The 25,435-nt window shown below is 43.3% G+C and overlaps 1 protein-coding gene across 10 annotated transcripts in view; it reads right to left on the reverse strand.

The window, feature by feature from the left end:
• The window catches only part of MBNL2 (muscleblind like splicing regulator 2), a 112,967-nt gene extending 91,502 nt beyond the window's left edge, over window positions 1–21,465 (reverse strand). For 4 of the 10 annotated variants that reach the window (XM_049816068.1, XM_049816066.1, XM_049816064.1 and 1 more), the window contains exon 1: window positions 4,984–5,123. The gene's annotated coding sequence lies outside the window, so the exon portion shown is untranslated. Of the gene's footprint in view, window positions 1–4,983; window positions 5,125–21,373 lie in introns of those variants that run through there. The other 6 variants (XM_049816069.1, XM_049816060.1, XM_049816062.1 and 3 more) reach the window with 5 other exon arrangements.
• Between the last annotated feature and the right edge of the window lie 3,970 nt (window positions 21,466–25,435).

Consider the following 25,435-nt stretch of genomic DNA (forward strand, 5'->3'; position numbering starts at 1 on the left):
CGACGGGCCTGCCCGTCCCACTAGAGGCACAGCCAGAGTGCCTGAGAAGTGGGAAGGAGTACCCCAAAAAAGATAAAAATGGACTAAAACTACACTTTGATACCCTACAAGGCTGCCCCCACCTCGATGTCAGGAGGAGTCTCCCGTACAGAGCTGCCGGAGGAGAGCGTTAAGGCATAAATCAAACATGCTGAAACCCAGCATTGAAAATCATCCACCTGAGCGCTTGAAAATAAACGGAAACCATGCCACTTTGCAATTTAAGCTTGGTTTTAGACTAAGTTCAGGAGACTGCCCATAATACCTATAAAGTACAAAAATCATGATAGGTTCAGGAAATTGGGGGGCAGAGGGCTGAGCCATTTAGTAGACCTAGAAGCATATATAACAGAGCATCTGGAGGGGGAAAAAAAAAGGAAAAAAAAGAACAACCATAAAAATCCTCAGAAACCCAGGGAAAAACAAAAAGTATTCAGCCTGGATAGAAAAGAATGCTAGAGGGTTAAAAAAAAAACAAAAAAAAAATATTTGCTATGCCTATCTCTTCAAAGTGATCACACACAAAAAACATACTGAAAAGTTGCCTTCAGATTTCACAACAAAAAAAAGAAAAAAAAAGGCATTTCTAACCAACTTCTAGCTTCCTTCCATAAAACTACAGAGGGAAAACATTTCTGTATTTTTCCTTACTTGTATTCTCTAATTCTGCCTATTGTCAGAGCCGCTATATTCTCTGCAGGAGAGAAGATTTTACAGCACCATGAACCTCCAGACTGACCTTGTCTCTATTTATGAGTTCAGCGATGTGCAACACCCAGACCTTCCTGAAACACTGTTTATCATCCACTCAGAAACAGATTAAAAATTATTGATCTAAAATAAAAGAAATTAATAGACTCTGATATGAACCATCTATTCCTATTTCTTGATCCGTTTCTTTATGCAACAACTGTACCACTCAATCCCTCCTACTGTCTTTATTAGATATCAGGTTTGTATTGAAAAAAAAATTGCAAAAATTAAAAAACATTTTTATGAGTGTATGTATATTACATATGTGTGTATGCATTTGTGGACATACATCTAGGTATAAAAATGGGGGGAGAGGGGAAGAAAATAAAAAAGAAGAGTGTGAAGATGTGTGTTTATCCCTTTTGTTTACAGCTGAGCTCTTCTAACTTGCAAAGTTTAAGGTATCACAAGCCCACCAGGTCCTCTGCCACACCTATGGCTCCAGGAATCCTACAGGTCTTCTGCAGAAGCAGCAAGCTGCACACCAGCAGTTCTCAACACCTTCAGTAATCATCATTAGCACAAAGAGTCCCCTACATAATTAGTATTTCTTTGTGTTAGTTATAAGGATTTTGCATTTAATCTCCTGTTGGGTATGCTCTTCAATTTTCACAGCCCAAAAGTTTTCCTTTTTTTGTGTGTGTGCCCAAAATACTAAACTAAGAACTTTACATTGCCAGCATTGTCAGAGGGAGAGCTCGGTGTTTTAATGGCCTTATTAAAAAAGAATAATAAAAAAAAATTGGGGAAATTAAGAAGTTGGCAGATTCTAGAAAGGGGCTGTGTTTCCTTCTTCTCTCGCATCCTCTACCCCAAATAGAGCTGAAAAGTTTGTTTTTAAAAGATGACGTCGGACTCCATATATCAATAACCAACAACTGTCACTGCATTTGCTAATAATGTATAAGAAGATTAGTTTAATTAGTCAAGCAGTTAATACTACTACTATTTGAACCAGTTTTCAGCACTGACACCCTCTTGAAATGAGTTTTATTTTCCTCAGGCTATAATTTCAGCCTGTTTACAGACCAGTTACATAGCACTGGTTCACACCAGTTAACCATAACACAGTGATATGTTATGTTTAATACAAACTAGCTTCACAATCAAAGGCTGGAAAATGGTTTTAAAAAGAAAATATACACTAACAAATTCTAAAGCAAGTGATTTTATATTCTCTTTCGCTACAATTTTGTAACAGCCATATTCACAAAAAAAGTGGGGGGGGAAATCATTGGACTTTAAAGAAAAAAAGTTTCTTCCCTGAAAGAGGGGAAAAAAAAATCCTCAGAGTCAGAAATTTCTAGTAACATTAGAGAACAGGGTATCACTAATAGCTATTATGTGAAATTTAAATCTTAGCAATGTGCCTCACGATTTAGGAAATTAAAACCATATGTGAAATCATTAATGAGGAATTTCATTTGAACACTAAGTCTTCTTCTCATCTCTCAATACTATAAAACCTGAACATTTTACAGAACTTTCTACAAATAAACACAGTGCAGATTACTCCTGACATACTTGTGAGCAAGAGAACATTCATTCACAGCAGAGATGAGTTACCAGACCAGAGTGCCTGGAATCCCACGTAACATCGTGAGCTGTGTTTCTTGCTCAGGGAAAAAAATAAAAAAATAAAAAAAATTGTAGCACACAACTATCTTGGGTTTCTACAAAACATACGCTTACAAATTAAGAACTTGATTTGACTTTATAAACACTCTATAGTCAAACATGGTACTTCAGGACCTGTAACTCCTACCTTCGGAAAATGAAGAAACCAATTCTAAGCAGAGTAATTATTCCTGGAAAACAGACTGCACACAGTAAGATGTTACTGCACTAACAGCTCTGATGAAATCCACAGAGCAATTAAGCAGAATCTGGTCCAAAATACTTTTATTACCAATTATTTACATAAAAAATATAAATACAGAATATTCACTACCACCTCTACCCTCCAAGACAAAAGCCCACTTACCTATCCATCTGAAGTAGTAATATATGTACACCTTTTGTCACTTGATTGTCTGTCAATAGCTTGATACAAACTATTTCACTGAGTGATGAATGCAAATTTTCACTTTGGCAGTCAGGCATAAGGAGGATAATTCTATACACTGCAATCTCCAAGGTACAAAAAACAGCCACTTAAATTATTTGGAAGTAAGAGACAGTCGCAAAACACAAGACTGAAAAGTTTTCTCTGAAAGGTGTGCATGAAAATAGTCTTATCTGCAAAAATTAAAAATTCAGCTCACGTTTTACAGCTTGAAAAAGATTATTTGACTTGCTTCTAATCATCAATCTTTGCCTCACATGTTTAACTTACTCAGCATGCAAACAACACATTTACACATCAATAGTGATAGATAGTTAAACATACCTATCCATACCTCACGGATTTTTAATAATAATGCTCTATACCCTGGCATGTTTTTTACTTGTTACCAGTTTGAAATTCTCAGAAGACATGAGGTTGATTTTACTTAGAAGAGTGTAGCATTTAAAAATAACCAGTTCATGAACTGAAGATGTGTCAGCAACCTAGCTGCAGGTCTTCAGCAAGTATTTAGCCAGGGAGCAGGGAAGGTGAATCAACCTCCTCTGAGCAGAGTCAGCTGGGAGGAGCTGGGAGGTGATATTGGGAGTTTGGAGCCCATGTCCTGTACTTATCCTTGGAAAAACAGGGGATGGAGAGCTGGTCTAGAAGGGCCTATTTAATGCAATACTTTTTAAAGCAGTGTAACTTGTTCCTAGGATTTAAAAAAAAAAAAAAAAAAAAAAAATCTAGACACTTTCCCCAAAATTACACCACTGAAAGCTTTTCTAGGCAGTAAAGGGTTCTTTTACCTAATTTCTTCTCAAAGAAATTGATCTTTAGTCTTCCTCAGCTCATACACTTAATTTTTCTACCAACATCCTATGTGAATAAAAGTATCTATATACAATGGTCATGGCTATTACAGGAGAAATAAGATGATAACATTTTCCTGCTGTTCACAGTCAAGTCTTGGAAAAAAAAAAAGAAAAAATTTAGAAAACTATATTATATAGTGTACTTATAAACGATGCTGCTATAACACAACTGAAGACAGCAGGTTAATTCAGGTGGCTAATTGGGTGGGATCCTGAAAGGTGCCATCAATGCATATGGCAGTCTAAGAAAGTTGAAGAGGCTTCAGCACATTGCAGGATGAGGCAATGTCCTCAGACCCCTCCCGCAATATGACAGTAAAGTTTGCTTCCAATCTAATAAATAATCATCATCAGTAACTCCTCTAGTCTTCCAGAATTTTACAGATTTCTGCCTAAATAATGCTTTTCCTTCTCTCCAGAGCACTTTACATACATCTTCCCATTCCTTCCTGAGGCTCCTCCTCAGTAAGAAAGTTGATGTGGCTCAGCACAGTGAAATCATTGCTCTAAAAGCCAGCCTGCTCATTAAATTATTCTGCTAGCTGTGTGCTCTCTCATTAAAAATGTATAAGATAATTGCAGCACATATTATTAACCTTGTTTTCCTTGTTTTCATGTACAGGTCCTGTTTTACAGCCGAGACAAAGACCTGGAAAGGGCAGGGGAAACGCTCAGCTAAACTACAATACGAAAAACTCTCCCGGCTTGCCTTCAAGAGTACAAGGAATCACAGTGCAGTCAAAAATGCCCATAGTTTTATAACAGGGTAAAATACTGTAATCTCGCTGCATGGGTCCTACAAGTCTAAGACAGGCAGTCTTGGCTTTAGTTAAAGCCTCCGATAGGGAATTATTTAGATCAGCCAGTCTAATTCACCTAAATCTTCAAACATATCTGCTATAAACTTCACAGATTTCCAGGCTGACTCCTTGTCTTTCTTAAAGCTAGGAAGCACTACCAGACGACAACCCAGCTAAAAATCCAATTAGGGTAACAGCACTTCTGAAACACACTGACCTATTTCTTTTTTTACATGCGTTATTTTAATATGCGTATACTCACATTCTATTTCTGACGAGAGCTATTTACACTGGAAATTAATTCCCGTTGAAAACAAGTTACCATAAAATCCACCTACTGCACCCAAACAGAATACATTCACCGGAGAAACACTGTTTCCCCGACTCCCCCAAGCAACACATACAGTATGCAGCACACTGCAGCAAACTCTTTAAACATTCAATAAAAGACAACGAACCTCCTTCCTACCTTGTTTAGCCCTGTCTATTCGGCACATTCCCAACGTGAACAGGAACATCTGATATAAACAAACAGCCGCATCTTTCCCATTGCATTCCCATGGCAAGTAATTTTCACATGAAACAATGAGCAGCCCGTAATTTTTTTTTTTTTTTTTTTTGCGCGCGCGCTCGGAAAGCCTTGTGCCTTATCTGGGGATTTTTCCTCAGATGATGAAGCAAAGACACAGCCTAAACTCTGTTGCTGAAAGACTGCAGCCCTTCCTTCTCCCAGAGCCCTCCCAGCATATGGCAGCCAATCACACCCAGCTTCGTCAGCCCTACTGCTCTTAAACTGATCCTAACGGGATGATTGACATGGCAACACAGCACTTCTAATGTGTAAAAACAATGCATCCATACTGATGAACCAGGAATTTCCCTCGCACAGGGAAGGAGTTTTACTGGCGAGGTAAAGCGATACCTCCATGAAATAATGCAGCAAAAGCAAACAACTCCTTTCCCCTCCACTGCAACAGCAGCTACACCATTTCTTGCACAAGGATTTTCAAAATCGCTTTGCTAATCGTAAAGGCTTGCACAGGCAGCTTTTCCAAAATTGCAGAACTGCAATGATGCTGTTTTGGTTGTAAAGGTGAGCTGTGCACCATAAACCAATCCTTTACTTTAACACGCAGTCAAAACGCACTCCAATTCAGGCAGTAATATTCTCATTTTCATACTGCATAATCTCATGTGCAGGGTTTGCATTTAACAGCAATACACGCGTACTATCTTCCCGAATATTTGAGACCAGTTGTTAGGGACTGCAGGTATGGGATGCTTCTGGATGAAAACATGATCTGTACCGTGGTGTTTTAATGTCCTTGGCAGACAAATCACATCAGCAGCATCTAAACCGCAGTTTGCATGATTAGCTTACAACTGGTGTTCATTTGTATCAAGGTTCTGGCATAAGGACTATGCTACCAGTTGCCATTTTCAAGTCAAACTGTGGGCAGCTCGATACGCTTGGTGCACAAGGTCTGCTGTCAATCAGTTTTCCCACAAATTTTGCTGAAGTTTTAAAACAAGAGAACAAAGCAGCCAAGAATTATTGAACAAAAGTTGCAATTAAGAAAAATACAAAAAGGAGCTTAAGCTGAGTCAATCTTTATCCAGAAAGGGATGAAGACTGCAGTGCAATACTACTTTAGACAGCAGTTCATGCAATTCAAGCCACTAAAAAAATGTGTAAAATGTGTTTAAAATTCCACTAAAAGTTTCAAAATATGAATAGACAAGAGGAAAACAAAGCTCTCATTCACTGGCAGCTCTGTCCCAAGGCCCCATTGTTTCCTATGGACTGTTTTGCATATTATAAACACAGCTTCCCAAAAATCCATTATTCCTCTATCCCACAAGCAAAAACTCTCCTTCAGGCTCCACCATCTCCCACCCAATTTGTGAAAACCCTCCCCTCCCTGGCATGGCTGAAACGTGCTCCTGCCGAGGAGGGCCATGCCAGCCAGCCCTGGCTCTCTGCTCGATCACCCCCTCCACTCTGCTCTATATAAAAAAAACAAAACACCCCCCCCCCCAAAACCCAAATAGGTGATTCTGGTGGGTCTCAAGAGACCCCAGGGACAGGGGCAGTAACTCCATCCGTTATTAAGATGGCCTGGTGCATCTCATCAGTATTTTCCACATTCTTTTGACTTTGCCAAACTTGAGCTGCCTGTGTTAAAAATCTTCCATGCTGGACATCTGCTGCAGGTTTTATTTACTTTTCTGCCAAAACACAGTTTGCCCATTTCTGTGATAGCCTAGACAAAAACATGTTGCTCTGCCACCCTTGTAATTCACTCACCGGGGAACTCCAGATCCCCTGCCCATGTCAGGGCAGTCTTGAAATTTGGCAAAGTGCTGACCCCTTGCTTTTTGGGTTTTTTTTGTTTTGTTGTTGTTGTTGTTGTTAAATCGAGGCTATGTTTCTTGCTATATTTATGAAAATACTTTCCGGTTTGACAGAGCTTTAAAACCTTCTAGAATTCAGCTGACACACACCATCTTTCTAATTTTTTTTTCTTCTGATCCCTACAGTGCAGACCTCAGAAAACGTTCTGCAGTAGGCATCCACCTCCTCCTCCAGCCATCCATCCGTATGCGGCTGGAAAGGCACCAGCCCCACAGTGCGACTGAGCATGTAATGGGCTCAAGTTACAGGAGATTAGCAGGATTTCCCCTGTAACTGCTGCTCCCATCTGCCAGGGACCAGACATTGGAGCTGACAGCAGGAAGACAACCTCGCCTGTTGCTTTCATGACCCTTCAGCTGGTGCCCCACAGACATGCAGGAGACAGGCCCTGGAGAACACACTGCAGAGGGGGTGTGAGAAAGATCAGGTGGACCAAAACGTGACACGAAGCTGGGCAGAAGAGGGAGAGACGGCATGAGAGGGAAAGGGAGGAAGAGACACAAGAGCCAGAGTCTGGAAATCCTGGGTCTGGTCGAGCAGGAGGTTACAACAAGGAGATGGTGTCCAAGCCAGACGAGGAGCTGGGGACAGTAAGTGGCACGGGCACCATCAGTCAACTGGAGCCAGCCGCCCTCCCCATCGACCACACGCACATTCATACAGCAACACGTGCTGAGAGCTCTTGTGGTCCATTAGTTTGCTTCTAAAGAGGGAGGAAACTTGCAAGTTACCTCAAAAAAAAAAACCAAACAACCCCAAAACCACCAAACACAAACACAAAACAAGTCACTAACACAACCCCCCAAAAGGTGAGGGTTCAGCACTGCCTGCACAACCCTAATTCGGCACCCCCGCTTTATAGTGCGTACGACAGTCTTCAACCACTGCAGAGCTTCAACCGCAAACGGGGTTGAGGTGCTCCCAGATATCATTCCTAGGATCCTCAAATCACGAATGCAAAACTAGCAGCCACGCGCCCACCCGGCTGCTCATGTGGGTTATTATGTTTTAGTTGCTCTCTTGCCAAAGGATCAGAAGCCCCTCTACTCAATAGGGAGTGCTGAAAATAAATCACATCACATTTGTGAACCCCATCAAAAAGCTCAAGAGAAAATGTACGATCATTCTCAAAAATGGCACTTGAGTAGTGTGCAGCAGATAAGGCATGAGTTCATGGACTGAAGAAAAAGACATTTTAAAAAATACCTGCTCTGTACATTGAGGAGTGAGGAGCTCCAAAGTGGCTGGTCTCAAATTGAGATGTGCCCATGCACCCATTCATTTTTCCCATCAGTTACAAAGAAAGAGACCAGGATTTTAATTTTCAGGCCAATTTATACAATCATATTATACATTTAATTGCAAAATGACATCACCTTAGAGAAGCCAAGAAATTCAGATGTTAAACACAACTAAGTGTAACAAATAAAGGTTAATTCCCAACTTGGAAAATGCCATCTGACCTACTTGACATGCTCCTATAATTAATGAATCAAGGGAAAAATTCTGCTAAAGGTGACTATTGCACACCATTTCCTGAAGGGTGCAGATATAACTTTTGGAGAAAAGTGGACTATTTTGGAAGTAATAAAGAGGAGGAGAACTGGAACATGTAGAACCCTCACAGTGGTTTTTTCCTTCTTTACTCTTGAATCATAGCGATTAGGTCTAATCCCATAAACAACTAAACAACAAAACTTCTCCATTTAAAGGAGTTTTGCAAGAAGCATGGAATATATATAACACTAATGACACCTAGCAACTTAAGTGACATTCAGTACAGCAGAAAGATCATTTTGAGCCTTGCATAGATAACCCATGGCAATAGTAACATTTCTGCAAGTTCAGCGATGGCAAGAACAACTTCAAAACTATTTCCTATGTCAGTAATAGACTCTTTCCTTAGTAACTTCCCACAACTGCTACTACCAAGCAAAATCCAACCTTGCTAGCAACCTGGTCTGAATGACAGCATAAAGAAAAGTCAAGGCAGCTGCCAAGATTTTAAAACTAGGCACCTAGACCTATTCATCCATAATACCACTGATACCAGCCTTTGCAAAATACTTCTCTCTCTCTCTGGACTGAAGCGATGGTAAAAATCATTATAAGTTACAAAATAAAGCATAATGCCAAAATTCAAGTTACTAACTGGAAGGAGGTATGCTGTTCCGAAAGGACACTGCTAGGTCTAATTTTGGTTTTAAAGTTCTTCCGAAAAGCATATTTTTAAGTCCAGGATTTCAATTGTTTTAACTTCCTAGCACCCAGACATCCCAACGTCTCCCTAACCTACAAAAACTGGAGACTGATTGTGCACAGACATGAAAACAGGCTATTCTATTTTCATCACATACGCTGAGAGAAATATGAAATGAAAACACACCACAGAAGCAAGTGGATATCCAAGTTACAAGTTAGGATTCAATCTTACCAAAATTAAGGTGGCTGCTGGAGGCCTTCCAAATCCCCTCTCTCCTTCTGCTTGTGGCACAAGGAATTTAAGCCACGTCTAAATTGTGAGATCCAAACACATGGGCTCAGGCACGCATCCAGCCTGTGTCCTGAATTTATTTTAGGATGACACCAATTCCCCATCAGGATGAAAACTGAGTACACGTGCACCGTTCCTTCACAGGGTGGCTCTGGTTGGGAAGGGTGATGAAGGCATCAGCCAGAGGAGAGCTGCAGTACACTCCAACCAGGCTTTGTAGCTGAACATTTGAGAGACATATCCCAGGTGCCATGGAGAGCTGAGCTGCCTCTGGACTGTAGCCTTAAGCACTTAGCTTGAAATGTATTTGACCAAATATAAACAACCACATCTCACTGAGTCACCCTACTCCCCCTCCCTCTTCATAGTCACTGAAGAGAAATAGGCATTTGTGGGCTGTGATTCACCCTATCCCTAAGTAGCTATTCCAAGAGATTCCATCATATCCTAAAAGCATCTGTGTTTCTCTATTGGTTACCTGAGATGGTCACCCTTAGGCCCCTTCTATCATGTCCTTCGTTGAACGTGTAAGAGGCAAAACCTTCCTACAGAAGAAGTTTATTAGGAACATATTTAGACACTTAAGCTACATGCACTGGATAGCACTTTTGATTTTTAAATTCATTTACAGTAACTAAAGATATTAACATATAGCTAAAGAACACCTGTATTTTGACAATGTACAGTTACAGCTTTGGTGTAAATCCTTAGCTTGCCATAAGCATGTTCCAGCTATGTTGCTATATAAGCTACATAAGCTTGTTCTTTAAGCTATGCTGAACATGTTCCAGGGTTTTTTTTTTCTTCCCCTGACTGAACATCAATCCTTGCACTTGCTCACGCTTTCTTCCTCTGAACAACTGACTGACACCAAATTAACCTAAGAGGAGTTGGATGGGATCCTCCTCCTGATTTTCTTTTTGCTTTTGGAGGGGGGCACTGGGGGGGGGGGGAAGAAGTTGGTAAAACAACCAGTATCTTGCTGACTCTGTCTATATAAGCTAGGTAATATAAACTGACACAATAATAAGCTAGGTAAAATAAACTGGCAAAACACCTATATTGCCTTGCTCGTAGAACGCACAGTTATGCAAAAGTTTTTTCAGGAAAGTGATTCTATTTTTCTTCATGACAGCTGAAAAAAAGCTGTTTGCAGTTTGCTGATCTGAAATAACAAATCACAGAAGTATTAAAACACTAACATATAAATTTTAGTCATCCAAACCCAGACATCTAGTGCGTTCCTAGATGCCCTAGGGAATTCCTGTTGGCCTCCAGTGGCCACTGCTGGAAAGACTGGGTTACTGGTATGTCCTGGCTTATATCTGCCAGCCCCATACAGATGTCCCAGATATAAAATGGTCTAGTATCATTTTAGATGCCATATATTTAGATACCTGTACCTGTCCAAAAATGTAAAGCATTTCCTCAATACATATCAGAATAGATCTTCTCTTCTAGCAGAATGTAAAAGGGTTACACACAAAACAGAAACACTTTACCTTCCACTGATGAACCCTACACAGTATAGATGTTTTATGAATCACAAGGAGTCATAGGGTAAAAGCACAAGCACTGTTTAAGCCAGCAACGTATCATATATTCAAGATAAATCCTTCTCTTTGCTAACTGACTTCATGTCCCCCTATTTTGTACAGCATCCACCAAAACCAGGAATTATGTGATGGAGGCCTCCCAAGCCTCTCTCTCCAGCTGAAACAAACACAAAATGCTTAAGCCTTCATAAAAATGTAGTTTGAATCCATATCGTTATGAAGAATACTTTCCAAATGTATCAAATTAAGAAGAAAGCAAGTGTTGTACCCTTTAGTCTTTAATACCCAGTTGGAAACAATGCGAAGGTGTAAACCACCACTACTCACTAATGCCTAAATTATCTTTAGCGAGACCCCTGTGTATTGGGAAGTTCTTCCATCCCTGATAAAAACATGCTCCTTCCTCCTCAGATCCCTCCATGACTAATTTCCTCCATAGCTATTGTTCAGGCCTCAGATTTGGAGTAGCTCCTATTCAAACCCACAACAGGAGGAAACCATTTGATAAATCACCTTGTCAGAGAACCTACTAACCTCAGCCACAAAGTCACATGGGCATAGGAAAACCCTCTTGTGTTTCAGGGAGCATAGGTGAAGGATGCATATACTAAACTTCTGCCCCTTATCCTGAGAATTTGCTGGCTTCCTGTAACAGCCAGCCTACTGGGAAGACACAGGAGCAAGCTTTGTCCTCTAAAAAGTTCCTAAATTACCGAAAATAATACTTCACATAACTACATGAGAGACTTATTCCAATTATGTTTTCTGCAGGTAAACCAAATATTTTTTTAATCTTCTACGAAGCTTCAGTTATCAGCCTCTAATATACCCCAGATCCTGCATATAATTCAAGCAATGGCTGCAAATAATAAATCTTCCGAACAGTGATGTAATGAGGACTCTCTAATTATCCTTTAAATCCAAAAGCTCTATTTTATTACTCCATTATAAACCCAAAGGGAAGAAGATGCCACTGAAACTAAGCTACATTTTGAATTTTCCCATCTTCAATTAGCACAAAAATAATACAACTCACTCCATTAAAATTATTCTATTGTTTTTTCACACTGCTGCAATACAGGTGTAAAACATCCCATTGCTATTTAACAGGTGACGCTAGCTGCCATTTCCCTACAAGCTGCCACTTAACAGCCTGTGTCTGTAGGGTAGATGCTCAGGGGCATGCAGGAAAATCAGCAAGCAATCTCCACTGTAAGCAGAGAAAATAGGCTCCAGGAGACTTCACAGAAAATGAGAGCCAATTGGATAATTTTTGTTTTTTAAAATCAGTAACAGTAGGATTCAATCCCTCACCCTTTTACAGCAATTAATAACCTGCACATGTAAGAGCAGAGGACTCCATATAATTAACAAAGCATTACTTTGGCAAGGAGGGAAGGCCTGGAGTATGTAAGTACAGGGTTTTATTTCTTTCTGTGAAGTATGGATGACAGGTAGGAGAAAGCTATGCCAAGTGAACTGCTGGCAAGCAACTAGTCTTTTGGTTAGCAGGCAGCTCTATCTTGTGAAGTCTATGAGTTTGTGTTCACATAGGCAAGCTTTTCTTTAAACATCAGATTTACATGCATTCACAGTCTCATGAGTTTTGCACCGAATTTCCATTTTCACCTCAAAAGAGGTTGTTTTGTTTCAGCTTGCTCTCTGATCACTGTCAAGTGCCAGGAATACTTTTAATTGTATAATGTTTTTAAACATTACGTTTGGATCTTTGCCCAATTACTCTGCCATATAATACTATATACATGATCATGAACCTTCATTTTTCCCAATGTCATGTAACAGAAACCAAAAAAATAAGTAGCTGTATACACAGGAAGAAAAAAGAATGGTTTTCACTCAGGAAAAATAAGCAAAGCAATAGGAGTAATGAAGGGCAAGAAACAAGGTCCTCTAGCAGAAGCATTAGGTGTGGGATAAAATGGCATTCAAAAGCCTGATCTCTGACAACAGCATGTTTCAAGCAGTGCATGTCAAGATTTAATCCCACCACCTCAAAAATGAAGTAAATTAAAAAAAGAATGCTTCAAAAAAATCAAAATGCATATAGGACTTCATTCACCAGAGGTCTAAAGATAGGACAGAGAGTTTATTTGTAGGGAAGAGTCAGTAAGGGGACAGCATCTAGCTTTCTAAGATGGCATACTTCACCTCTTCTATATTTTTCTCTGACTCTCCCTCTCTCAAAAAAAAAGCCTTATAAAATTGAAAAAGCCATTCATTTGGCTATTCCCTCTCACACCAACTCTAATAACAATAAAATATTAGTACTAATACATATTAGTAGAGCCAAAATAAGATTAGAAGGCATCCTATCTGCTACCTTTAGCTTATTAAAGGTAGGACTAGGCAAAGGGGACCACAGAGGAAAAGCACAAGATGAAGATTACACAGATCTTTTGCTGTGGAGTATATCGTCTTATGAACTTAAGATTGTAAGGCCAATTTCACTGCAGTCCACCTGCCCTCTTGGTGATCACAATGCCATCTCATCCCCTGAAGCCATCTTCGTCAGGCCTGTGAGGAGAGGTTTGCCTGTTTGGGCAGTATTGGCCATCAAAGAGTTCTACCCCTTCCCTCTGGGCCAGGTGAGACCAAAAGAAACCCATTGACAAAAATAACCTGCAGGTCCTCAGGTCATAAATACTTAGGCCAACAACACTGATCTCAGTATTGGTCACTGAAGCATTGCTGTGTGAACTACTAAAGCTGTACTGAGGACATGAAATTAAGTTTACCTCCAAGCACCCCACAGTAGCTGGTCAGCTCAGTTCAAAGTTGTCTAAAAACTTCTTCATTTTTGGTGAATCTAACCCAGGCTCCTAGAAACTTTGGTTGGAAGAAATCTCTGGAGGTTACCTAGTCCGGCCCCTGACTCAAAACGAAGACTATCATCAACAGCAGATCAGGTCAGCTGTGGCTTTGCCTTGATGAGCCCCAAAAAGCTCTGAAGGCAGATACTAGCTTCTCTGGATGACCTGCTGCAGTGCTTCACTACCCTTCTAGTAACAAGATCTTCCCAACGTCCAATCTGAATCTCCAAAACAATTTGTTGTCACTGCCCCTTGCTGCCATCTGGCACTACTAAGTAGAGTTTGGCCCCATTATCTTCATAACTACCCTGCAGTAGCTGTAAACGGCAACTAGATTGTCCCTTCGCCTCCTTTCCACCCAGCTCCCTCAACCTAGACCCCTATTCACAATTGTAGCTCTTCACTGGATCTAGACACGGCAACAGGACTTCATCTGAGCTAGAAGTACTGCCTCTGACAAAAGCAGTGACCGTGTGCTCAGCTCCCAATGGATGAACTAAAGAGACTTCGATCTCAGTCTCTTCCCTTTACTGTTGGCAGCAGCTGGTCCCCTCACATTATTTTGCATCTGGAATGGACTTCCATTTTACAAAGATATCTACGACCAAGCCACCTAACAACCAAAAAATGGAAGGTACTAGTGCTTACTTTTCTAGAAGACTTCTTCATAGGTCCTTCAAAACCCAAATTTTGATGCAGACACTTCCAGTTATGGCCACGTGCAAAGATTTCTTTCTGAGACAACGTCAAGTGTATTGGCAGCTCAAAAAAACCCCAAACCCAACACCTTTAAGGATACCCCATTCATTCTGCTCCTTTTTTCAGTCTACCATGCAGAAAGCAACAAATTACTATGAACCCACTGACAAAATTCTGCTGAAGTAAGCAAAGTGGAACTACAGCAGTTTCATTCATTCCTTCTGTTCAGAAAACTCATCATCTCGGTCCCAAAAGCCTTCTGCACAGTTCTATACAAACGAACATTTCCCCCTTTCCAGTTTGTTTCCAGCAGCAAATGCCACTGGGGACTCAGCAGCAGCAGGGACCAGCTCTAGCAGGTTTAGCACTGCTGCTACCACATAAGAAAAATGCTTCAACAGTCTTTGAAATTTGTAAAGAACAATGAGGTAAGCTTTCTAGAAAGCGAGAACAATGCTGTAATAATCCTCCTGTCAGCCCTAGGGCCATCGGCACAATTCAGATGACCAAACTGCTCTGCTGCTTCATGAGGGAGGAGTACTGAGCTCCACCCAGCTCCTGCCTCCAGTTAGTGCCACACTATTAGTCAAGAGGCCTCTTTATAGCTCAGAAAGCTTATTGATTTTTCTTCCCCCTTCCTCTAATTCACAACAGCGAGGGCAGATTATTTCAAGAAAATGACTGACTGAAGCCACCGACACCACCTCCTTCTGCTGGAATGTGCCTTAATCTTACCATTACGGCTATTATGCCCTCACCCTTCCTGTCCACACTCACCGCTGCTCCCACAGGATGCACGTCCAGGTCTAACCATTCCTACGATACAACAGCTTGCACCTCCAGAAAGAATCACAGGGTGTCCGTGCCTCTCCTGTGGCACCCAGCAGTCCAAATGGCACAGCCCACTTCATTTGCCATGGTATAAACTGGAACGGGCTGTTCAAGGAATTAGGAAAAGAACCAGAGAAATCAGATACCTTCTAATAGCTGCAGGTAGCAGAAGAAATACACTCCACCACAAACAGGAAGCAAAGAGCATAAAGCATTATGAAATTAAGTGAATGAATCGAGTAATGTAAGACCTACCTCTAACTGCCAACAGGCAATACACAATCCCAAGAGTGAAATACCTGATACGCATTGCATCACCCAAAGCTGTCCAGATGAGATCCAAATCCCATGTCTTTCCCCCCTGTAATACAAAGACCCAGTCACAAGCAAATGGCAGGAAGCACTTAATTCACATGTTCTGCAAACATGAAATCTACGGTGCCTCTAGTAAGACATCTTTATTAGATTTCATTAATCTGAAAAGCTAAAGCTAACATCTACGTGCTTAAAGACTAAAATAAATAAATGGTTTTAACAAGGCTAACACTAATATCTTTTAATGGAAGGTAGCAAAATGTCCTAGAATGATAAATTTGGGGAATATTGACAAGGCTAAACATGCAGAAGTCCCCAAAATTCATCTTTTCATGTTCTGTATGAAAAGTCAGTTTCCTCTTAGTTCCTTTGGCACCTTCACAGGTCACCTCTGGTCCAACCTGTGGAGTTGGGCACATTTTGGACCTGACCCTTGACAAAGAAATTGAAGGTTAAGGATATCAGAACAGTACTGCTGTTTTGGAAAGAGCATCACCTCATTCAAGCAAGTGAAAAAATGTCCAGTTTCCCAGGAACTAGAGAACTTTCCTCAGCAGAGCAAAGACCAAGAAACTCCACAATCTTTTCCAGGTCACAGATGGCCAGCAGAGCAAGGGCCTGAGGGCTCAAGGAACCACACACTAGCAATAATCAAAAATACATTCAGCTCCTAACAACCACTGCTCCAGTAACACACCCCAAAATCACCTTAATGTTTTCACATCTCACCATATGCACACACAGGACAGAAATTCCAGATTTGAGAACAGCAAATAAAGGCCAAAATAATTAAAGCATCAAAGCCTATGCTAAGGTCTTCAACACTCAAAGCTTATAACATCCATATAGACACAGAGCACTGCAGGGAAACGCTCTACTTCATGAAAACTTTGTGCACTTGAAAGCCCTCTCAGTTACAAAGAAAGAACCGACAGCCGGCTTACACAACCCAAGCTGAGTACATTTAGAAACGCCTGTACCTTAAAACAGTTTGTTTGCTGGGGTTTTTTTTCCTCTGAGACCTGTGAAGTCAACTTTCCAGACCTCCTTTTTGATACCGTCAGGCATGAAATACTTGTCTCTCACCAGGGGGGCGGGGACACCTCATGAGGGCCCCCCAAAATACAATGAACAGTCTGTGGCCTTCCTGGATAAACTGGGAGCAATGGGGAAACAAGCAGCAGTACAATCTGGTAGCAGCGGGAAGCTGCTCCCCCATCACTCAATCCTTCCCCTGCAGAGACCTACAAAGCTCAGTTCCCTCTACGCTACTTTCTAACATCAGTGTCAAACCACCAGGTGAAACAGCCTCGAATCCTCTCAATGTGGAGACACAACAGACCTATCTATCCTTCAGCACAAACAGCTGCAGGACCATCAAAACCATCCACTATCAAGGAGCAGCTGAGGTTAAACCTAAACCTGGAATTCAGTGGTGAGCAGAGGAAAACAGTGTCAAGAGTTTGCAGCCACGGACAGACCCTGGTTTTGTTGCTTTAAGATACACGATCCCAACTGGTCATAGGTCAGAAGTATTTCTGGACTTTACACTGACGTTATACTTTCATACTGAAACGTTACTCAACGACAGTGTTGCTGCCTCAGCTCTATGTAAGCAAAGAGCAACCTGCATCTCCAGTATGCTGCGGGCAGCTCATGAAAGCCTTCCAGTCTAGGAAATTTGATTACTCTAGGACATGCTACGCCTTTCTTCAACAATACAGCTGTGCACCATCATCCTCCCATCTTCCAGGCTGCATCCTCACAGCTCTCCAACACCTCCCCACAGTCTTACAGCTCTTTGTGGCCCTGGCCAGCAAAAGGGCTACCTCGGGCTCCGCAGAGGAGCAGTCCCTGACAGTCGTTATTGTCATCAGTCACACAACATGAGCCAAAAATGTTGGTGTGCGGCTGCAAGTCAAGATAAACTATGGAGTTATTCAACACTTTAAGCTCTTTGAAGAAGTCTACCCTTCCTTCATACCTGTGGTTGATTTAGCCATACCAACTACATTTTTATTCCAAACTTAGTGTTTCGAAACTGTGTTTCTCTGAAGCTGTAAGCGAATTGATTGTGTCAAACCCAGTTATCCCAAATAATCCAACCACAACAATCAAGACAGCAAAAAGCACAGGGGAAATATCAGCAGTAGAAAAGGAAGAGATTGTTTTTGTTTTTAAAGGTTTATTCACCAGAAATGAGTGACTTCAAACTGAAAAGCATTTTGGATCAACACTCTTCCTGACTTTCACTTCAATGACATTTTAATTAACACTTTCTAACTAGCTCCACTTACATAAAGTTGCAAATGAACGTGGGAGAATACTGAAGAAAGGTAAGGGCGGGGGGGGGGGGGAGGGGGGGGGAATTCCATCAGGCTTTTTATTTCTTGGATGCCTCTGAGAAAATGAATAATAATTCATCTTGGGAAAAGTGATCCAGCAAAGATTTGATTGCTAACGGACATCTGGAAAGAAGTAATAAGTAGACAGAAAGAGTCTGAATTATGATAGAAGGACATGAAGAAAGATACAGTGAAATCTGGAAGCCAATTAGGTTACTTTGTAATTCTGCAAAGATGAAGGTAGTGTGTTCACATCTGTCCTGAGTACTTCAGCCCCAGACAGCTAACAATAAACTGCCAGAAAAAAATTTATAGAAGAGCAGTAAATGTGATTGTAGGACTGGCTGGAGCCATGTGAAGTGAGATTTCTACCCTGATAACTGACAGTATGAAAATACCTTCTTCGATAACAGGTTTAAGACGGTTCATGGTTCTTTATTTCTGTTTTCATTGACAGGCTGGACCAAATTCTGAAACCTTTCAGTAGAACCACAGTAAGACCTATGAGGGCCTATTAAACTGGGGGGGGAAAAAGGCAATATAAACAAGCAGACTTCATTCACCTAGCATGGCATGAGTTTTGATGAGAACATGCCAATCCTAAATAAATTAGGCTGTATAATTTTACTCAGTAGCAGAGGGAGTAAAATAATCGTGTGGTGTTGCTGAGATTCCAGGAGCTACCCAGAGGATGCAAAAACATCTAACACCATCAGGCAGCAATGGGAATACCAATTTAATACGCTTTTTCTTCTTCCTGCCAAAAACCATTAACAGAACTTTTTCCAGTGTCTTGTAACCGAGTTTTTAACCCAAGAAAAAGCAAGACTAAGAAAGTTCCCAAAATGGCAGTCACATGCCAGTGGTGGCAGGATTCACATACCACTTTTGCTATGGTAGGTATACCACAGTTTAGGAATCCCTAGGTTAGTAGAAAAAGTAGTCTATTACTGCACACTACAATTCTAGTTATTCTGCAACCAGCAGAGAAACTACAGAGCAGCTGTAGCAGAAGAAATGAAAATTTCACCCACCAAGTGTTAGCAGCAAGTAGACTTTATTTTTAATCTTCTTATGACAACTGTTATTCTGTAAAAGCCAAATTTAAGAAAATGATGCTCAAATGAAGATTTCAGCATCACAATCCCAAACACACCAATGTCAAAGATTTGAGATTTTGGCAGGTCTGCTCATGTCTAAAAACAGGTGATTTCTTCAGAGAGAGGGCCATAAATGGTAAAGGAGATAAGTTTCAGAGGAAAAGCATGTTGAGGTGACACATGTCATGTCATCCACCCACCTATCTGCACAATGCAGAAGTACCACTCCTGTGGTGACAGCAGGGATACCACAACAAAACAGCCCATCTCTTCGGCTGTAGAAAAACATTACTGTATAGCCACCGTCCTGCAAGCTACCTTGGACGGACAGACAGACCCTTACACTAGTGCAAAACACCGCTGTAGCTCACTGCTATTCCAAATTTCACTCGCATGTAGATGAGCCATAGCATACGCAACTACGGCAAGCGCCAAAGACCGACGTGCCCCAACTTGGAGCTCCAGCCTGTGTCAGAAGTTTTGTTGCTAAGATCTCCAACAAGCAAGACTGGCTGGCACCCCCCACACACACCCCTTATCACGAGAGAGAGAAACTGCAGGGCTCTACCTTGGGTTCATACACCCTCCAAAAGTGTACGAGGTTGACGCTACACAAAAGGGCCTTGTCCACAGCAGGAAGAATTACATGCCTTCCAGCAGCAGTATCAGCTGTACTGGACATATGCAAATAGCATTAGTGCCAAATACAAATTACAAATCAGCATCACTGATGCTGAAGCAACTTTTTTTTTTTTTTAAACATACTCAAAAACTGCATGAAAGAAGCTTTCCACTAGTCCTCGACAGTAACTTTAGAGCATTTCCTGGAAAAGTTTAAATACGTATTTGGCCCTAAAGCCTACCACAGGTACCTTCTTCATTTGCGCAGCGTGGTATGTGCGCACACGAAGGGAAAACGGAGGACAGATGGCTAAATCTATGCATATTTACCAAGGTATGAATACCACGGTAAAATCATAAGCACTAGGCCAGGTCACATGTTTAAAATTAATTACACTTCCGCTACTACCTACAAGTCCACACGGCTTTAAAAATCTACAAGTCTGAACAAGATACGTCAGTGTGACATGATCGCTTAAGTATATTAATCCCACATGGATATCCTCTGCAGCTGAATTAAAGGCACACAAGTTGTTCCATGCTACTGTTCAGATACCTATTCAACAACACTACTGCTCTCTGCTCCCCTCCCAGCAGAAATGCAAATATGCCTAAAAGAAACAGAAAACAAAACATCTGGAAGCAGAAGCCGACAGGCAATGTTCTCATTGCTCAAAAAATGCGTGTATGCGTTGCATGTATACGTAGATAAATACACATGTATGTACGTACTAGGAATGAATACGTGGGGTTTCCACGCAAAACTAGCAGTACGAAAACCGTGCAATTTCTGACAGTTTTCCCCTCCTGCCTCGCTCACCTTCACGAGTGGCAATCCCCCCCAAACCTGCCCAGCGTTATTCACGGCTGCCCACAGCGGTGACCCCCGGCTGAAGCGGGGGGGGGGGGGAGGGGGGGATGGGGATGGGGGGAGGTGTGTTTTGGGGACACACAGACACACACGACGTGGAGGAAGCCGCTGGGGCTGCCGCGGCCCCACGGAGCCCTTTTCGCTTCCCCTTCCAAGAAGTAACAAAAAAACTTAACGACTCCCGCTCGCTCGCTGCTCCCCGCAAGCGCGCCGTGCCAAATGCTGAGTTAACAAAACCGTAAATCACCGCCGAACCAGATGCGGCGGGCGGGCAGCGCCCGCCGCCTCATCCCCGGCCCCCCAAAAACAGCGAAGGGGAAACGGGCGGCGGGGTCGGGGGGGAGGGGGGGACACCCGAACGAGTGCCGGGCTCGGGGCGGCAGCAGCAGGAGAAGGAGGAGGAGAGGCCGAGGCGGGCTCCTCCGGAGCCGCCCGCCACCAGCCCAGGTGCGGCGGGACGGGCAGCGGCTCGGCCGGGCGCTCCCCGCCGGCCTCTCCCCCCCCACCCCCGGCCCCGCTCAGTGAGGCGCCGCGGGCCGCCGCCAGACCAGACTCCCCCGGGGCCGCCGGCACTCCTCCCCCAGGGGCGGCGAGGGAACGAAAAGTCCCGCCGCCGCGTACCCGCAACCTCCCCTCACGGCCCGGCGGCTGTGTGAGGGGAAGACGGGGACACCGAGACGCCGCAGGACCCGCTGTCGTCGTCGTCCCCCCCCCCCCCCCCCCAGCTTCGCCTCGCCGCGGGGCGGGGGCGGGCGGCGGCGGCGTCGCCGGTTGCCTTACCTCAGAGCGGGGCGGCGGGAAGCGTGTGGCGGAGAAGGGGGGGGGGGGGGGGGGGAGAGGCAGCCGCTTCTCCCACCCGAGCGCAGAGCGGCTCCGCGCAGCAGCTTGTCACCTCTCCCGCCGCGACCGCGACGGCGGCGGCGGCGGCTGCTGTTCGCGTAGGGGCGGTCCGGCCCCTCCCTACCGGGGCTGAACGGCCGCACCGCCGCACCGCCCCGGGGCCGGGCCGTACCCGCGGCCCGCACCGCCCTCCGCGCCGTCCCGCGGCGGGGCTGGGGCCCGGGCGCTGCCGGGGCTGCGGGCAGGGGCGCGGGGTGTTTTACCCGAGCGGTTTTCTCCGCGAAAGAACGGCGTTGGGGGGGGGGGGGGGGGTCGCAGAGGGGCCAGAGTCCTGGGTTTGAGGCGCGGTGGGTCTTTTTCTTGCTGGAGCTGTGGGGTAGGCGATTTTTCTGCAGGGAACAAGAGCGTGGCTCGGCTCCCAGAGCTCGTTCTTCCCAGATTTTGACCCGAATCGGTGAGCAGTTTCTGCTCCCCTTCAAGTGACGGTTCACAGGGGACGAAAGCGCTCTCCCCTCGCCCGCAAGCAGCCAGCGCAGGCCCGTGGAACCCCCCGGGCCTCCCCTCCTGCCACAGGGCCGCGCTCCCTGGAGCAAGGCTTGGCACTGTTCCCTCAAAATCACGGAACACCCCCAGACAGAGAGAAGGGGGAGCTGCCACGGGTCCTGCTTTGCCTCCAGCCTGCCGAACCACGCTCCTGCTCTGCCCGGTGAAGCTAAAAGTGGGGTTCAGCGGAGCTGCCGGGGCACTGCCGGCTCCGGCCCTGCATCCCCCCTCACCCCCCAACCCCTGCTCTGTGGGGCTGGAAGGGACGAAGCCTCGTCTGACAAACCCCACGGTTCGTTCCCAGGCAGTTTAGGTTTCTGAGCAGACTCTCCGGAAAGTCAGGCAACAAGGAGACGGCCAGGCATGGCCGGGAGCGAGGCCACGGCTGCCCCATCCTAAGTGGACCTCAACTCCTGCGGCATCACAACCTAAGGAGCCGGCGGGGAGTGCTTGTGTGCGTGAATCAGAAAGCATCTGCACTTCAACTAAATTCCTTTAGTCTGTCCCTGAGGTCTTCCGCAAGAATCAGTAACTCAACTTTCAGATTTCTGCTACTGCAAAATGCCTTACCTTTTGAGAAAGAAAGTGAGCCTTTCAAGTTAGCCGCCTCCTTCGGCGTTCAGAGGCTGCAGAAGAGACGAAAAGAAAATCCTTTTCTTTTTTTTTTCTTTTTTTTTTAAAGTAATGAGCAGAGTGATGAATTAATATTTTAAGGCTAATTGGAAACCAGTTCTAACCAGTCTGACCCCATGGAAAAAGGTGTTGGAATATAACCAATGAGAGAAAGTATGTTAATATTGCTCTACTTTGAAAGGGAAATATGATAAATGGAATAAATAAAAAGCCCAGCCAGAGTCTAGCTGAGGATGCCACCAGGTACGATAAGCATCCTCCCCCAGTTGGTAGGAGGAGAGAATGGCTTTGGAGGGGGGGGGCGTAAGAAAATAAATCTGCTGCTGCTGCTGCTTCAGCTTAACCCACTGCTGAAGACAGTAGTCCCCAGGCGACCAGGAGCAGCAACAGCAACAACTCTACCCATTCCTTCCCTCCATTTGTACAATTTTGGTCTTGGTGAATGGCAGTTCTGTGAAGGAAAATAAGTGAGGTTGTAAAATTTATTCCTGGTCCATTGTTTTTTAATCTTCATTAAATGAGAGAGGGCAGAACTGAAAAAGACGTTGTTAAATATGCAAAAAGCCTCAGCAGGACGTTCCATCAGTAAGCCTTTAGTACACAGCTGATATCATAAAACACAGGATCTCCTGAGGCCTTCTATTAGGCATCTATTCACAGTGAGGCAGGATTAAATATATTTCAGGCCAAATCCAACATGGTTTTTTTAGCCTGCTTTTGAAAACCTCAAGTGAAGCGCCTATTCTCTTCAGGCAACTTATTGTGCCCATTAACTGTTTTTGTGCAAGCCTCTCTTTCTGAAAATTAACCGAATTAAATTTTGTCTTCCTCTTGTGATTGTGGAGGACAACTGATGTTATCCCATTTACGACAATCTTTTACAGATACATCTAAAGCTATCATGAGCTATGTTTTCCCTTCAGACTTCTATTTTTTATTCAAATTGTCATGTTTTTCCCAAACTTTCATCATTCTTGTGGCTCTCCTCCAGAGACTTGAATGTAACGTCCACAATAGGACACTGTGGACCAGCCGAGCCTCAACAGTATTGAAGAAAGTAGAATAAATAGTGGTGACTTATGTATAGCATATTTGCCAATAAATCCCTCGATGCGAATTGTTCTTGTTGCAGTGGCAACTTCATGTTGACTCATTGAATAGGGGGTCAGTGCCAACAGCACCCTTTCTTCACCAGCTATTCCCTGTATGAATTTCATGCCTTCCTAACTGCCCATCCAGCACTTGACCTTATCTTGTTCATTCTGCATACTCTTGACCGATGGAGAGTATTTTTTAGTAGCAATAGTTTATCAATGTACGTTCTGAAGCGGCTTATTGATATTAGAACATGGATCATTAATTTTGCATTTGTCTTTAAAAATAATTTCTAAATCAGTTTAATGAGGCTTAGTCAATATTATCCTACTTTCAAAGGTGCAGCCTAGAAAATGGATGAGAAAGCAAGACAAAGTTAAATACCATTGACTCTTTAACATTTGCGGGGGGGGGGGGGGTTGTCCTATTTCTATTATTACATTTTACTAAGAATGTACCGCAAAGACTGGAGGTATCTTACCATTAAAACAAGGTGTATGAATAGGACTGTTCATATTTTACAAAATGATAAAATGATATTCAGAAATTTTGCATACCCTTAAAGCCGATCCGTTAAATCTTTTAGCGCAGCATGAGATCCGTTCTTCGGGTCTCCAGCCTCCGCTCCCCTGCTGCACCACCTGCACCTCAGGGGCTTGCCCTGAGGCCACCAGCCGTGTCCCCTGCCTGAGGTCCAAGAGTGTCATAGGAGCAGCCAGCAGAAGGTGCCACCAACCATCAATTTTCCACCAGCAGCCATCCCCCCGCCCAGTGGTGCCCTCCTGTGTCTCCACACGTGAATTTCAAACATTGGGATTCCAGGAATTTGTTCGACTTCTAGGTGACGCTAGAAACCTGGCATATGCAATCCGTATGCTGTGCAGCCCCTTTCTCTGGAGCCTCAGATCGGTTTGGGAATTTCAGACAAGGGAAGATGTATGGAGTGAAGTAACTTGAGCCCATACTGGCATAAGCCATGCTTTTAATTGAATAATAGTAGGTACCAAGAAAATCCAACAACCTGTTTTAGATCATGGCAAACTCCTGAATTCAGACATGAATTCTCTTTGCCCCTTAATTTGCAAGGCTACCAGTAGAAAGAAACTTTACAAAAGGCCCTTTTTAGTATCTATATATTCACATGCTGCAGCAGGGGAAAGTTGGCATGCGTTCACTGACATTATGCCTGTCTACACAAGTTGAGATTAATTTGTTTTTTCAAAGGCAGTCAAGTCAGTTCAACCCTATCACATTTTTTTAAAGAGAAAAATTCAGCTGAGTATGAAGTTTTTCTATATGTGGGCACCTACATGTACATACAGAGGCCATTAGGATTCATAGCCAGTGCTTTAACTTTTCCTACTTTTTTTTTAACAGTAAGGAGAAAACATGAAACTTAACCTAAGAACTCATGCAAGTTAATTGAACAAATATTTTATTATTTAATGCTGGAGCATCAGGTTTCCATAAACAATTCACCCAAAGTTTGTGCAATGGCATCATCCAAGGAAACTAAGTCTGCAAGCTGCTTCTTCTGCATGAGTTTTGCAACGCCTTTTTTCATGTATGCCACATTAAATTTGTTTGTATGATGATTGGGGCACCTGCCCCATCTGTTCAGGATGCTTTTTGGAAATAATACTTCACATACCTTCATGATACATTTATTAGGAAGTTTCACAGACCTTCATTATTTCAGCAGTTAAGGCCATAATGGGTCGATGGATTACA

The sequence above is a fragment of the Accipiter gentilis genome, chromosome 13 (genome assembly GCF_929443795.1).
Source record: "Accipiter gentilis chromosome 13, bAccGen1.1, whole genome shotgun sequence".
Taxonomy (NCBI): domain Eukaryota; kingdom Metazoa; phylum Chordata; class Aves; order Accipitriformes; family Accipitridae; genus Astur; species Astur gentilis.